The sequence below is a fragment of the Aotus nancymaae genome, unplaced genomic scaffold (genome assembly GCF_030222135.1).
Source record: "Aotus nancymaae isolate 86718 unplaced genomic scaffold, 86718_ANA_hifiasm-v0.15.2.pri h1tg000003l, whole genome shotgun sequence".
Taxonomy (NCBI): domain Eukaryota; kingdom Metazoa; phylum Chordata; class Mammalia; order Primates; family Aotidae; genus Aotus; species Aotus nancymaae.
This window is the reverse complement of record NW_026988414.1, coordinates 12670686-12684572: the sequence shown is the minus strand read 5'-3', so window position 1 is coordinate 12684572 and position 13887 is coordinate 12670686. Positions and strand designations below refer to the sequence as shown.

Here is a 13887-nt window from a genome sequence, read left to right as displayed (position 1 = left end):
GTTTTCTGGGCCACAGTGTCTCTATCACAATTACTCAGCTCTATCACTGTAGCCAGAAAGTAGCCATGGACAATCAATAAACAAACGAGCCTGGTTTTGTGCCAATGAAACTTCATTTGCAAAAACTGGGAGCGGGCCAGATTTGGCCCACAGAGTGTAGTTTGCCAACTTCTGAGCTAGACATTAATATGCTTTTTTTCTCCCTATAGAACTTACAACTACTTCATGTTATGTTTTATGTTTCATTTGATTCATTATTGTTAGTCTTCTCAACTGGAATATCAGCATCAAGAGGTCAGGTGGTAACTTTTATCTGTTTGGGTTAACCGTGTATCAATTCCTAGAACAATGCCTAGCACATAGTGTAAGCTCAATACATATCTCTGGAATGAATGTATGAATGAATAAATGAATTTAATCACTTATTCCCTAGCAAGTGCCAGGCACTGGACTTTGTTGTCTTTTTAATTTTCTGCAGGAATTATTTCTTCTATTTTACAGATGAGGAAACAAGCTCAGAGAGGTTAAGTGATTCACCCACAGTCACATAAGTCATTCATTATTTAAAAGGAAAGGATTCAAATCTGGGGCTCTCCCATTATAGCACAGCAGATGTAAGTTTCTTTGCAACCTCTTCCTTTAGAATGTAGGCCATTCTACATGGCCCCAGAATCCTGGGCGGGTTCTGGCTCCCCAGTGAGTTCTTATGAACAGTCTTATTCCACTATTAGACTATACACAATAACCCATATGGACAGAGTCTGCCTGCCCAGCTAATCCCACACTTAATCCCTCTCCCTGACCCTACCCAAGTGCCCCTTGTGTCAGTAAGGATTCACCTTCCCAAAACACTGTCTCAGGAATAACCTCAGCTTCCATCCAGAGGAGGATCCACAAGCTGTTCTTTCTCTCCAGAGATGACACCTAAAATGATTTCACTTATTTATTTAGAATTTATAACCCACCTACTCCCATGACACAGTTAAAGTGATATTACAAAGTTAAATAAGATATAAATCAGGACAATTAAAAATAAAAATGGAACAAAGAATGGTTAAAATGAGTGAAGGGACAGATATTACCAGGCACCTGGGATGAGCTAATTGATCTGGATTTAGTTCTGAGGTTCCTGGCAGCTGAAGTAAAGTAAAGTTAATTGGCCCCCATGGGGCTAAAATCCATGAGTAGGGTCTCATTAGCATCATATTCAAACCTCTAAAGAAAAAAAAAAAGGCTGAGCCAAAAGGTGTGACAGTGAGCCCCATCCCCAGGATGCAGGGACAGATTCAGGAGCTGCCCCCATCTAAGATCTTACTCTTTGCTAGTCCAGCTAATCTTCAGTGCATCACAACTACTGAAAGAGGATGTAGGATTTAGAGACAGTCCCATTCTATACAGGGCTCAGAAGTCATGCTACTCAATAGAGTCATTGATACTCTCCAAACCTCATTTTCTGATGTGTAAAGTAAGACCTTAACTCATTTTTACATCATTGAGTTGTTGGGAGAAGTGAAATAAAAAATGCCAAATGCTCAACCTATGACGAGGAGAGTAAACTTAGGATTCGTGTTCATTCCTCCTAAAGAACTGTCACAAGGCAAATCTTCCTTAGACACAGCTTTTTTAATTTATCAGCCCTTGGAGAACAAAGGAAGGGCAACTAGGTAAGAATCATATGAAGGTCTGCGGAGTCGGGAGCTAGTGGGCATTAACAACAAAAGGAAGAGAACGGAAAGGCAAGAATAGGAAGATGTGTCCCTGGACACAAATGTCCAGCACTGGGTATTTTATCAGTTCCGATCCCTGCCTCTCTTCTAGGTTTTAAGATAGCCGAGCGCAGCAACAACTGTCTTTTGACTTCCTTCTTCCATATCACAGTCAAGACTCATACCTTCACTTTATCTCTCAACAAGTCTACCTCTGTCAAACTGGATCTCTAAGTATGTGGAGGCCCCTAAAAGATTAAAGTTAAGGAATGCAAAAGCTGAGAAGACACAACAGATCCCCGCATCCAGCATTTCAAAAATATGACAGCTGCCTACACTAGGCAAAGCAGGCATGGCTTTAAATGGAGACTCAATTTTTCATAACATAACTTTAACCCACATAATGAGAAAGAAAAATCCCTTTCCAATTCTCTCTTAATCCTGATTATATCAAGGAAAAAGGTTCATGTGGGTGTTATGATGTCTTGAGCTTTTCTCTAACATTTATAAATACAGATGGTTCCCAATTTACAGTGGTTTGACTTGGAGACTTTAGGATGGTGTATAAAGGCTACACATTCAGTAGAAAGCGGGATTCTCTCCTGCAATGCCCAGCAACAGCAGCAGTGAGCCGCAGCTCCCAATCAGCCACGACTTTATGAGAATAAACAACTGACACTCTACAGTGTGTGGTGATGCCAGATAATTTTGCCCAACTGTAAGCAAAGGTAAGTGTTCTAAGCACGTGAAAGGTAGGATAGGCTAAACTATGATGTTTGGTAGATTAGGTGTATTGAATGCATTTTTGGCTTATGATAGGTTTATTAGCAGGTAATCCCATTATAAGTCCAGAGCATGTTTTTTTTTTTTTTTTTTGAGACAGAGTCTCACTCTATTGCCCAGGCTGGAGTGCAATGGCATGATCTCGGCTCACTGTAACCTCCACCTCCCAGGTTCAAGCGATTCTCCTGCCTCAGCCTCTGGAGTAGCTGGGATTACAATCACAGACCACCACGCCTGGCTAATTTTTGTATTTTTAGTAGAGACAGGTTTCATCATATTGGCCAGACTGGTCTTGAACTCCTGACCTCATGATCCACCTGCTTTGGCCTCCCAAAGTCCCGGGATTACAGGCATGAGCTACCGCACCTGGCCTGCATCTGTATTTTTTTTTTTTTAACACAAAGAAGTCATTTGTGAAGATCAGAGGCTTGGATAGGCAAGAATATAGCCAAATCCATGCATGCTAGAATATAAATAAAAATGTGATTGTATTGTCTTTTGGTTTTCACTGTATTTATTCATACAGTTACCATCTATTTAGTGCAAATAATACTTTTTTCAGTTGTGGTAATGATATGAAACTTCCTATGGAAATATGTGAATTTAAGTGAGAAGTGGACTGATTTAAAGAGAAATATTAAGTGGTGCAGATGGATTGAAAAGACAATAGAAACTGTAAAACGGTGCCTGAAAGACTAACACTTCAGAAACATAGATCTAATCCAATCTCTTTGTTTCATGGAAAAAGAAACAGAGACAAAAAGAAGGGAAATGGCCTTCAGAAAGTCTCATATAAAAACAAGAAATTTGGAGCCAGATTAGCCTCAGTTTTAATCCCAAACCTGCCAATTACATACAAGTACCTTCTGACTATGACCTCATCTGCCTAAGCCTCCATTTATGTCTCCACAAAATGGGAGCCTTCATGCATTTGCATCATGGCTTGGAGCTAGACCCAAGGTTTATATATCCAGCACCTGGCAGACAGGTATGCCTGGTTCTGAGTATATAAGACCGTAGGACTACCCCCGTGAAAGATTTGTGAGCAAAATTAACTCAATGGCATTTGTGATGGCCAGATATTACTTCCATTCCTGTTCTTAAGACATAATTACTATTTTAACACTGCCCCAACTGTCCTTACACTTGTGCTAGAAAATCCATGCATAGCATAAAGCAAGCAACCATGCTAGAGAGGTTAAGCACAGGCTCTGGAAATGAGGCATCTCCCAGTTTAAATCCTAGGCGTTCTGCTGTAATATTAAAGAACTGTTCAGCCTTGGCAAGTTGCTTTATTTCTCTCTGCCTCAGTTTATAGATTTATAAAATAGAGATTAGTAGAATACATTGGGTGAATGCCTGGGTAAAGTCAAGTAACACATGTAAAGCAGTCAGCAGAGTCCCTGCAATATAGGAAGCACGTACTAAATGCTTCCATTATTATTAGAACACAGTGTCAAGCTAAGCTTCCTCCAGGTCATTCAGCAGAATGGTACTTTGGCTGCTGTGCTGTGTCCAAGATGTGACCCACCAGGTGTGACGGGAGAAGGACCCACAGCTGTATAAAGTGCAGATGCAAACAGATTGCTCCGCACCGCCTACGGGGAATGAGATATGGAGTCAGCGAAGGATGAATTTTAGAAGAACAACCGATTAAAAACACATCAGTAAGACAAAGCTGGCTATATGGGTCACGTTCTTCAAGTCATAAACCTTGAACTTAACAACTGCTCCACTCCCCGCCTGGCACCATGCAACACTTCTCCCCTACTCACCACTCGAATTTACTACTTTAACTACATTTACATTTCACTTTATGAAACTGACTTCTTCAACAGGTTTGCTCTTCCTGCACGGCACCAGGACCCTGTTTGAAAGCCCATTCCTGCCTCCCAAAGGAGTTCTTATACCTAGAAGCCCACTTTTCTACATTTAATACCTGCTTCTTCATTCTTTGTCTACATCTCTGTAGGATGTTTCCTAATCAGGTCAGTGAATCATTCCTCCCTCCCTCAGTCCCCAAGAAGTAAGTGATCCTTGACAGATACTGAAATCTGAGATGTACTATCTGCCTGAGGCTGTGCTATACAGAGGAAATAGAATGGCCCTTTCCCACCTCAACTCCCTGGCTGACCCCAAGACACCTACTCAGAGTTCACTGAGCCACTCAACAATATATGATTGTTCAGACCTCCATGTGTTTGCATATGTTGTTCTCAAGGCCTGAAATGCTCTTCCCCAACATGTCCTCCTAATGATCTCTTACTAGACCTAAGGTACCCGATTTACACCTTTCCCTCCTCTGTCTTAATCCTTCCCCATCCTCAATTGCAACTATTTTAGTTGTTCATTCCTCCAGAGCCCCTACATCATGTTGGGGAGATGGTACGGATGGCGAGAAGCTCAGGGGAGGATGCTGGAGTCAGGGGACCTCAGTTTGTCTCCCACTCTGCTGTGATTCTTTTATTCTCTAAGTAATTGGTTTAACAGCTCTTAATCTGTTTCTTGATTGGTAAAATCTGGATAATAACTGCATGCTGCCTGCTTCAGAAGACAGCAGGGAGAATTCTTTGGGACAGTGCATATAAAATGTTTTAGTGCAGTGGTAAATGCTCAATAAATATACATTATGATTATTATTTGGGAAAATATATATAAATATATATGTGTACACACACACACATAGTCTAGCACTCTCACGTTATATTCCATTTGCCTACTATTACTTTCTCCCAAATTGTAAGCTCCTTAAAAGTAAAGGTCATACTGTCTCACTCACTTTTATGTTACCAGCATTTAGAACACAATCAGTGAACAACATATTTATCAACTGATTAAACTCCTCTGGAGCAAGAACAGATCTACTTTCTCATTTTAACCACAGCTTCTAGTACAAGGAAGAGCTTTTCCATACAATCTCATTGCATGAATAGATGAACGTCTGGGTGGATAGATGGATTTCCAAGATGCTCTAGTTGAAATGCTTATCTCATACCCAGGGCTGAAGTTATGGACCTACCTCCACTTCCCAGTTTCTGACACCACACATTCAATCTCAAATGCCACAGCCACCACCTAAATATGCAAATGGTTTTATTTCACTTTTCGAATATAAAGAGGTACTCAATCAGATGATCCATTTACCGTCCTCTGCTCAAGCCTGATATCTTTTTTAACATAGCCCCTGCAGTGGCTTAGAAAAATCCCAGAAGCACATAAAAAAATACAGCCCCTGACTCCTTGCTCTCCTCCCAACATGAACAATTCTCTCCCATAACTTTAATGCTCCAGCACTTACTTCTTCTCTGCACGAAGACGAATAAAAGACATTGTTGACAAACTTCTGAAAATCAGCAAGAATGCATGTAACATCTTGGATGCAGGTAGCATCCAGATGGCAGCCTAATCTCTGGGAACAAGCAAAATCCAGAGAGCCGGAAGCACTCACAACCCCTGTCTCATAGAATATTCACACACACATCTGATTCCACCCACGTCGTGTAGAAACCCTTTCCTGATTAATCCCGTCTTAAGTACATTTGATAACAATTCCAGATCCTGAACAACAACATTCTAACAACTTATGTTCTCTTAATTCCATGTTAAACTTCAGTTTCATTTTTTCATCAACTCCCTTATGATAAGAAGGTCTTCATCATGGCAGCGAATTTCTCGGAAGAAAAAAAAATTCTATTTCTGAATGTCTCTATGGAAAAGCAAGCTCTATTAGCTGTAATAGTTTCAATCTCTTCCATCCCAAAAGAAATGACTGAGCTCACTAATTCCTCAAAGAACATTTCAGAAAGAGGAAAGTAAGTGGCTCCAAATATTTTCTACAGGTGATTTCACTTCTTTGCTCCCCCATCTTACTGTCTGTTTCATAGCAAAACCCTACTCATCCTTTAAGGTTCCATCTCATGGCGGCTTTTTCAACTTCTCCATTCCATGCACATCAGCCTTCTCTAAAGTTGTACTATTAGTTCTAAATGCAGGTTTATACTAGGAGGTTAAGTGACTCTTCCAAGTTTACTCAACTAGTAAGTAGCAGAGCAGAAACTTGCACCCAGGTCTTCTGACCAAAATCAACATGGACTCCCTACTACACCATTTCTGATGTGTAAGCTTTGATGAGGAGAGTTTATAACTACTGGGTACATACCATGTGTCAAGCACTGATCTAACATCTTTAAATTCATGCAATCTTCACAGCAACTCTATGAGGTTTTTTTTTTTTTTAAATCACACCTACTTTACAAACAGTGGTGGGGCACTATATTTCTAAACGACCTGTTCGAGATTGCACAGCTAGTAAGAGGGGAAGCCTGAGCTCACACCCAGGCAGTCTAGTTCTAGAACTTGAGCTTTTAACCGCAAAACATACTCAATTCGGATACCTTGACAGTAGGCTTTATATCAAATTGAAATTTACTTATTAAATCCATGCTTTACCACATCAAACAGGCCAGAATATAAAGAAGGTACTCTGTGTTTTTGATTACCTGGAGACTTATTTACATATGACATATTTAATGATGACCTACTATGGGCAAGACATTACCAAGGGATTACAGGAGACAATAAAGGACAAAGATATAACAGTAGTCTGTAGTCAAATGTAAACGTGAAACAGACTTACTCTGTTTGGTCTGTAACATCAACATCAACCTTTATTTATCTCAAGGCCAAATCAAATTTGTAAACCCAATTTTTTGGACAAATGTGAAATTACCAAGATTTTCTAGTTCTAGGAAAGGTCATTTAACACAACAGAAGTTGCAATTACCATTACCAGAATTTTATAAGTGAAAGTACATTTTAACCACCCACATGAAGCAGGGAGGGCATAATACCAAAATAAATATTATCTTCAAATTTTGACGCCAAATTTTAGACCAGCACTTAAGAGCCATCAACCTGCCAGAGTTGGCCAAAGGTGGATGATGACACAGAGAGGTACATACATGAAAAAACAATCCCAACAGACAGAGATTGCAACAATAGAACCGCAAGGTAGAATTGAGGGGTTCTGACACTGATATTCACAAATTTAAAAGAGAATGAAAATCTCAAAGGCATTTCAGACCACAGAGCTTGCGATACTATGGCTCTTTTTTCAAGGAACGTAAAACACGACCAAAATTTACAAGGAATAAAATAAAGGCTTTGGGTTAGTTTATGGCCTTTTCACTTTGAGGTTCTGCCTCTGGTGCATTGTCAAGAAAGGCCGCTTCCATGACATTCACCAGACATGTGAGGCATCTCTACAGAACTCACGAAACCCAATGTGGAGGTTGTTAACTAGCAAAAGCCAGAAAGCCCAGCTCCTTCACAGAGTCCCACCTCTTCCTCAGGTACAGCAGAGAGTTGCCCATATAGACTTACTTCTTGGAAGCTCTCCCTCTTGCCCCAAAACATCAATCACCGTGAAAAGGCTTGGAATTATGCCTGCAAGCCTACCAGCAGAGTGACTTCATTTTTACAGTTCCAAGGATTTTCTTACCCTCGAGAATAACCGCAATCTGCTACTTGCATAGGCTCTCCCTTTACTAGCTCCTTCCCCAAGCTATCCAGTTATTCCTGAAATGCCAATGTGGGCAGTGAGGAGATTAAGAGCAGAGACTAAACAGACAGACTTGCCTTCGGCTCAAGCTATGGGGCCCACTATCTATGTGGGCAAGCCACATAAACCCGTGTAACCTCAGTTCCCACATCAGTTAAACCATACCTCTTTCACAGCATCTTTGTGCTTTCAATGAAACGAATATAAATCATTAACACCATGTCCTGCACATACTGTTCAGTAAAAGGCAACTATCAATATTATTATTGGGCTACTTCCTTGATTTCACCTTGATCAATGACTTCCTCCCACCTCTAAATGTAAACAATTATCCATTGTCACTTCACCCCCCTTATTCCCCACATCTCACTGTCCACCCCCTCCCCAATATCTCTGCCTCAGCTTCCTAGATTCCCTGCAGATATTTTCTGCAAGCCCCAATCTGTTTTACCCAGTAGCCACTTTTTCCCAAGCTGTTCCTTCTGCCTAGAATGTTCTCCTGACCCTATCCTCATTCCCAACCCTAAAAATCCTTTTATTTTTTTACTTTAAGACATTATTTAAGAAAAATTTTAGGTTCACAGCAAAAATGAAAAGACACAGAGCTATCCCATATACATTTATCCAGTCATATGCATAGCATCCTCCATTATCAACACACCCTATCAGAATTGTACATTTACTACAAACCATGAACCTACATTGATGTATCATCACCCGAAGTCCACAGTTTACATTAGGGGTCAACCCCTGGTGTTGTACATTCTATGGATTTGGACAAATGGGTAATGATATGTATTCATCATTATAGATTATACGTATTATACAGAATAGATATAAATCCTATTTATATCACCCTAAAAATCCTCTGTGTTCTGCCTACTTATCTCCCCTGCCTCATTCTTTCTTGATAACCACTGATCTTATTAATATCTCCATAGTTTTGCCTTTTCTAGTGTATTTTGGAATCCTACAGTAGATATCTTTTTCAGATTTACCTCTTTCACTTAGTAATAGGCATTTAAGTTTCCTCCATGTCTTCTCATGGCTTGATAGCTCATTTCTTCTTAGCTCTGAATAATTCCCCCTTGTTTAGATATTGCAGTTTATCAGTTCACCTACTGAGGGATATCTTGGTCGCTTCCAAGTTTTGGCAACTATGCATAAAGCTGCTATAAACATTTGTGTGCAGGTATTTGTGTGGACACAAGTTTTAAACATCTTTGGTAAATGTCATGGACCCTGATTGCTGGATTCTATGGTAAAAGTATGTTTAGTTTTGTAGCTATGGCTGTATCATTTTGCATTTCCATTAGCAATCAGTGAGAATTACCATTGCTCCTTATTTTTGCGAGCATTTGGCTTTGTTACTGTTCTGGATTTGGGAACCTTTTATTCTGTAATATTCAGTTCAAGGTCATTCACCCTTTGAAGAATCTCCTGATCCCATAGGAAAAGGAAACAACAGCCTATTTACGATGCTAGGTCAACACTTACTATGCTGTCATATGTGTGGATTTTTGGAGGATTTGGACTTTGCCTTATTCATCCTGGTATCATGCACAGTGAAGCCAGGCCTGGTACATAGCATTCATCCAGCAAATGACCCATTAATAAATAAAGAAGCAAATGAATCAAATGAACTGACAAATGAATGCTCTGGCTGGGTATGTGTGGTATAAGTGTAGCACTTCACAATTTGCAAATCATTTGTGCTTCAATTAAACCATATGATCCTCACAAGCTCCTAGGGCTTTTGCAGGAAATCCAGGCTCGAAGAGTTTGCGTGATCTGCCAGGTTGAAACATGGCAAAGAAAAGACTTGAACTCAAGTCTTCCAAGGCCTCTCCCACACAAAAATATGGTCCTTATTGATTAAAACTAAGGACAGTTTATTAGGAAAAAAAACCCATGTAGGATCTTGCTAAGGATAGGGGACAGGCAAAAATAAGAACAAAATTGTTGGCTCCATTGTAAGGGAGAGTGTAAAAACCTAAATGTGTGGTGCCTGGAGTCCTCCTAGATACACACAGGGCAACACAATTGCACTAGCTATGTACATGGGACAACTGTTAGTGTGAAGAAACAATTATCAAAAACATACTGGAAACAGATTTTACCAGTCTCCCGACTTCACCAGTGGCCAGCCCCACTCCCTGCACTGCATTCCTTGCTACAACTTAAGTTTCAGCTCTTGGAGAGAAGCCGAGAGATTTCTGCAAATGTTTTCTCTTCAGCAGATGGAGCAGAAACCGAGAAGCGTTACAAGGAAGATGGATCGGTGCGGCACACTTGTAACAATAAAAATACAGCAACGGTTAAAAGCAGTCTCAGTTAAATAGAACTGGGAACCCAGGGTTGGCCTAAATCTTTTTTTAATTAAAAGTGCAGGAGAATTTCAAAGTTCTATTTCAGCCCCTCCAAGCATCAGTGCAGTGAATGTGGAATGTTTTTGTGCTTGGCTGGGTGTCAGACTGCTTGAGATTTATTGGGTTTGGGGTTGTAGTCAGAGAAAAGCCCCCAGCAGAGGAATCTCTGAAGAGGAAGTGCAGTGGGGAAAACACGTAGGCAGGAAAACCTGGATTCGGATCCCAGCTCTGTTCCTGCGTGACACTGAGAAAATTATTTTCCTCTTCCTTCGCACTTCTCTACCCCCAGTTCCTCACTTCTTTCTCCTCCTTAAGCTTCTGCATCGTGAACACCCTCTGGCATTTGCTTCCTTTTCCTCCCTCTTCTTCCATCTTTGAAGTCTGCTTTCATGTCTAGATGCACAGTTCACACACTGCAGTCTCAGGATCGCTCAAAACACATGGTTGGGGGCTTTCTAGACGATTTGGGGTCCTGACCATGGACTTACTGAGTAAGTTTCCAGGACTGTGAAGGCTGGAATCCTGCCTGTCAATCACCATTCAATGTGTGGTGGAAACAAAACACACCAGCGTTTGGGAACAACTGCTCTGGGTGAAGGCTGCTAGAGCAGAGGATCTTAGTCTGAGACGCTTTTTAGAACAGGGGAACTTTCACAAAACACTCCAGTCAGAGCCCTACCTGAGAAAATCTGACTCACTGGGTCTGGACAGGGCCTAGATGTACCTTGAAAACAAGCTCTTGAGGATGAATAACTTACGGTATAGAACTCCTGAAAAACACACAGCCATGTCAGTGACATGGATGAATTTATACAAAGCTGCCACCCTCTGTCTCTTGGATACGTTCCACTACAGCTCACACAGTTCACGTTCTCCTGGTCCCTAAGATCAGACATATGTGTTTGCTTTGCTGGATGACTCAGGTTTCAGCTGGTGCATACACATGATGACATGCACATTCATATAATACCTAGAGATATATCTCTCTACATGTATTAAGAAATACACATGGAAAAAGATTACACACTCACATGTCCACAAACATGTGCACACACACACACCCCTGCTCTCACACACCAGCACATTCAAACACAGAAACTCCATTTCAAGTACCAGCCCTGGCCGGCTCAGTTCTAAGAGTGTTAGTTGACACATCTTCAAAATAAAAACTGTAATACCTGCTTCATGGTTGTGAAACCAAATATATATAGAGATGCACATGCTTTATTATCAGAAACACAGTAGATGTTCAACAAATGTATGTCAAGAACCACATATGTATTAAATGTCTTTTTTTTTCTTTTTACTTTAAGTTCTGGGATACGCATACAGAATGTGCAAGTTTGATACATAGATACACATGTGCCATGGTGGTTTGCTGCACCTATCAACCCACCATCTATGTTTTAAGCCCTGCCTGCATTAGGTATTTGTCCTAATGCTCTCTCTCCTCTTGCCCCCACCCCCCTGACAGGCCCAGGCATGTGATGTCTCCCTCCCTGTGTCCATGTGTACTCATCTTTCATAAACACATTATTTCCACACAAGTTTATCCACTTATGAATGCACTTAGAAATCCATGAACACATTCAAACTCAATTGCACGTGAAAAGCATCCAAGCTAACATTTTTATGTGAGCAGCACACACACTCACACACAGAGCTGCCCTGATATAAAACAAAGAGCTCTACTCACTCTAAACACTTCATTAAGCAAGGTTCTTCCTGTATCTATCAAGCTATGCCGTTGGATCTGAGGTCCTGTGGAAGGTGGAATGGGAAGCAAACAACGACCACACACGAAATGGATGCCAAGTTTAAAAAAGAAAAAAACAGTCTTGGCAATACAAGCCAATGCTTCAAAGGAAGCACAGGGATGGAGATCAACAATAGCTCATCACGTGTACACAAGAGGAAGTGCTGAGGGAAAGCTAGACTGAATGCCCAAAGCTTCTAACTATGCAAAGCCCTTTTCTACAGATCCCATAGAAAACAGGCACATATCACTCCTGCCCTCCTGAAGCTTACAGTCCTAGGAAAGACCGATGTTTAGGGGATTATTTTCTGATATGACAGCAATAATAAGATTGGCCAACATGAATAATTATAGTGGGATAGTCAGTGAGCAAAGTCGTTATTCCTATTTTACTTCCAGTTTTTTTTTTTTTTTTTGAGACAGAGTCTCACTCCATCAACTAGGCTGAAGTGCAGTGGTGCAATCTCAGCTCACTGAAACCTCCACCTCCTGGGTTCAAGCAACTCCCCTGCCTCAGCCTCCTGAGTAGCTGAGATTACAGGTACCCACCACCACGTCTGGCTAATTTTTTGTAGAGACGAGGTTTCACCATGTTGACCAGACTGGTCTCAAACTCCCACCCTCAGGTGATCCTTCTGCCTCGGCCTCCCAAAGTGCTGGGATTACAGGCGTGAGCCACGGCACCCAGCCTGCCTCAAGTTTTCTATTACTCAAGATAAATGTTTGTCTTAGGTGTCAGTAAAGTCAACAACCATCCCAACGAGAAATCTTATGATGTTCAGAAGCTCCGTCTATCTTTACTATCAGTGCCCTCGGTCAGTATGATTAATATTATGTTATAACCATGATAGTTCCTTCATAGACATTTTTCTAATATAATTATAATCACGAATATTTATATTTTAGTGCTATATATGTAGTTCTTTGAATTGGGAAAGAGGGTGGGCCACATAGCCACAAAATGCTGTTATTTTTTAAAAGGCTCTCATTTCATGATTCTATGATGTCTTTTTTGTTGTTTGTTTGTTGGTTTTTGTTTTTGAGACAGTCTCACTCTGTTGGGTGCAGTGGCGCGATCCTGTCTCGCTACAACTTCCGCCTCCCGTGATCAAGGGATTCTCCTGCTTCAGCCTCCTGAGTAGCTGGGATTACAGGCACATGTCACCACGCCAGGCTGATTTTTGTATTTTTAGTAGAGATAGGGTTTTACCATGTTGGTCAGGCTGGTCTTGAACTCCTAACCTCATGATCCACACACCTTAGCCTCCCAAAGGGCTGGGATTACAGGCGTAAGCCACCGCGCCTGGCGATTCTATGATTTCTAAGATATCATTTTTATTTTTATTTTTTTAAGATGGAGTCTCACTATGTCACCCAGGCTGGAGTACAGTGGCACGATCTCAGGTCACTTCAACCTCCCAAGTAGCTGGGATTACAGATGTGCTCCACCATGCCTGGCTACTTTTTGTATTTTTTGTAGAGATGTGGTTTCACCATGTTGGTCAGGCTGTTCTCTAATTCCTGACCTCAGCTGATCTATCTGCTTTGGCCTCCCCAAGTGCTGGGATTATAGGTGTGAGCCACCATACCTAGCCAGATTTGATTTTTATATTCCATAAATATTATACTCTATGAGTCTATTCTGACTCTGAATTTTTATTGTTCTAAGATTCTCTGATTCCAACATTTGATAGATTATGAAATTCCACAACT

The 13887-nt window shown here is 41.0% G+C and overlaps 1 protein-coding gene across 2 annotated transcripts in view; it reads right to left on the bottom strand.

Moving 5' to 3' along the window:
* Positions 1–13887, bottom strand: part of BRINP1 (BMP/retinoic acid inducible neural specific 1) — a 201788-nt gene that overhangs the window by 170832 nt on the left and 17069 nt on the right. Inside the window, exon 1 of one of the 2 annotated variants that reach the window (XM_064378504.1) lies at positions 12115–12695. The exons of the other annotated variant lie outside the window; for it this stretch is intronic. The gene's annotated coding sequence lies outside the window, so the exon portion shown is untranslated. Of the gene's footprint in view, positions 1–12114; positions 12696–13887 lie in introns of those variants that run through there. 2 annotated transcript variants of the gene reach the window in all.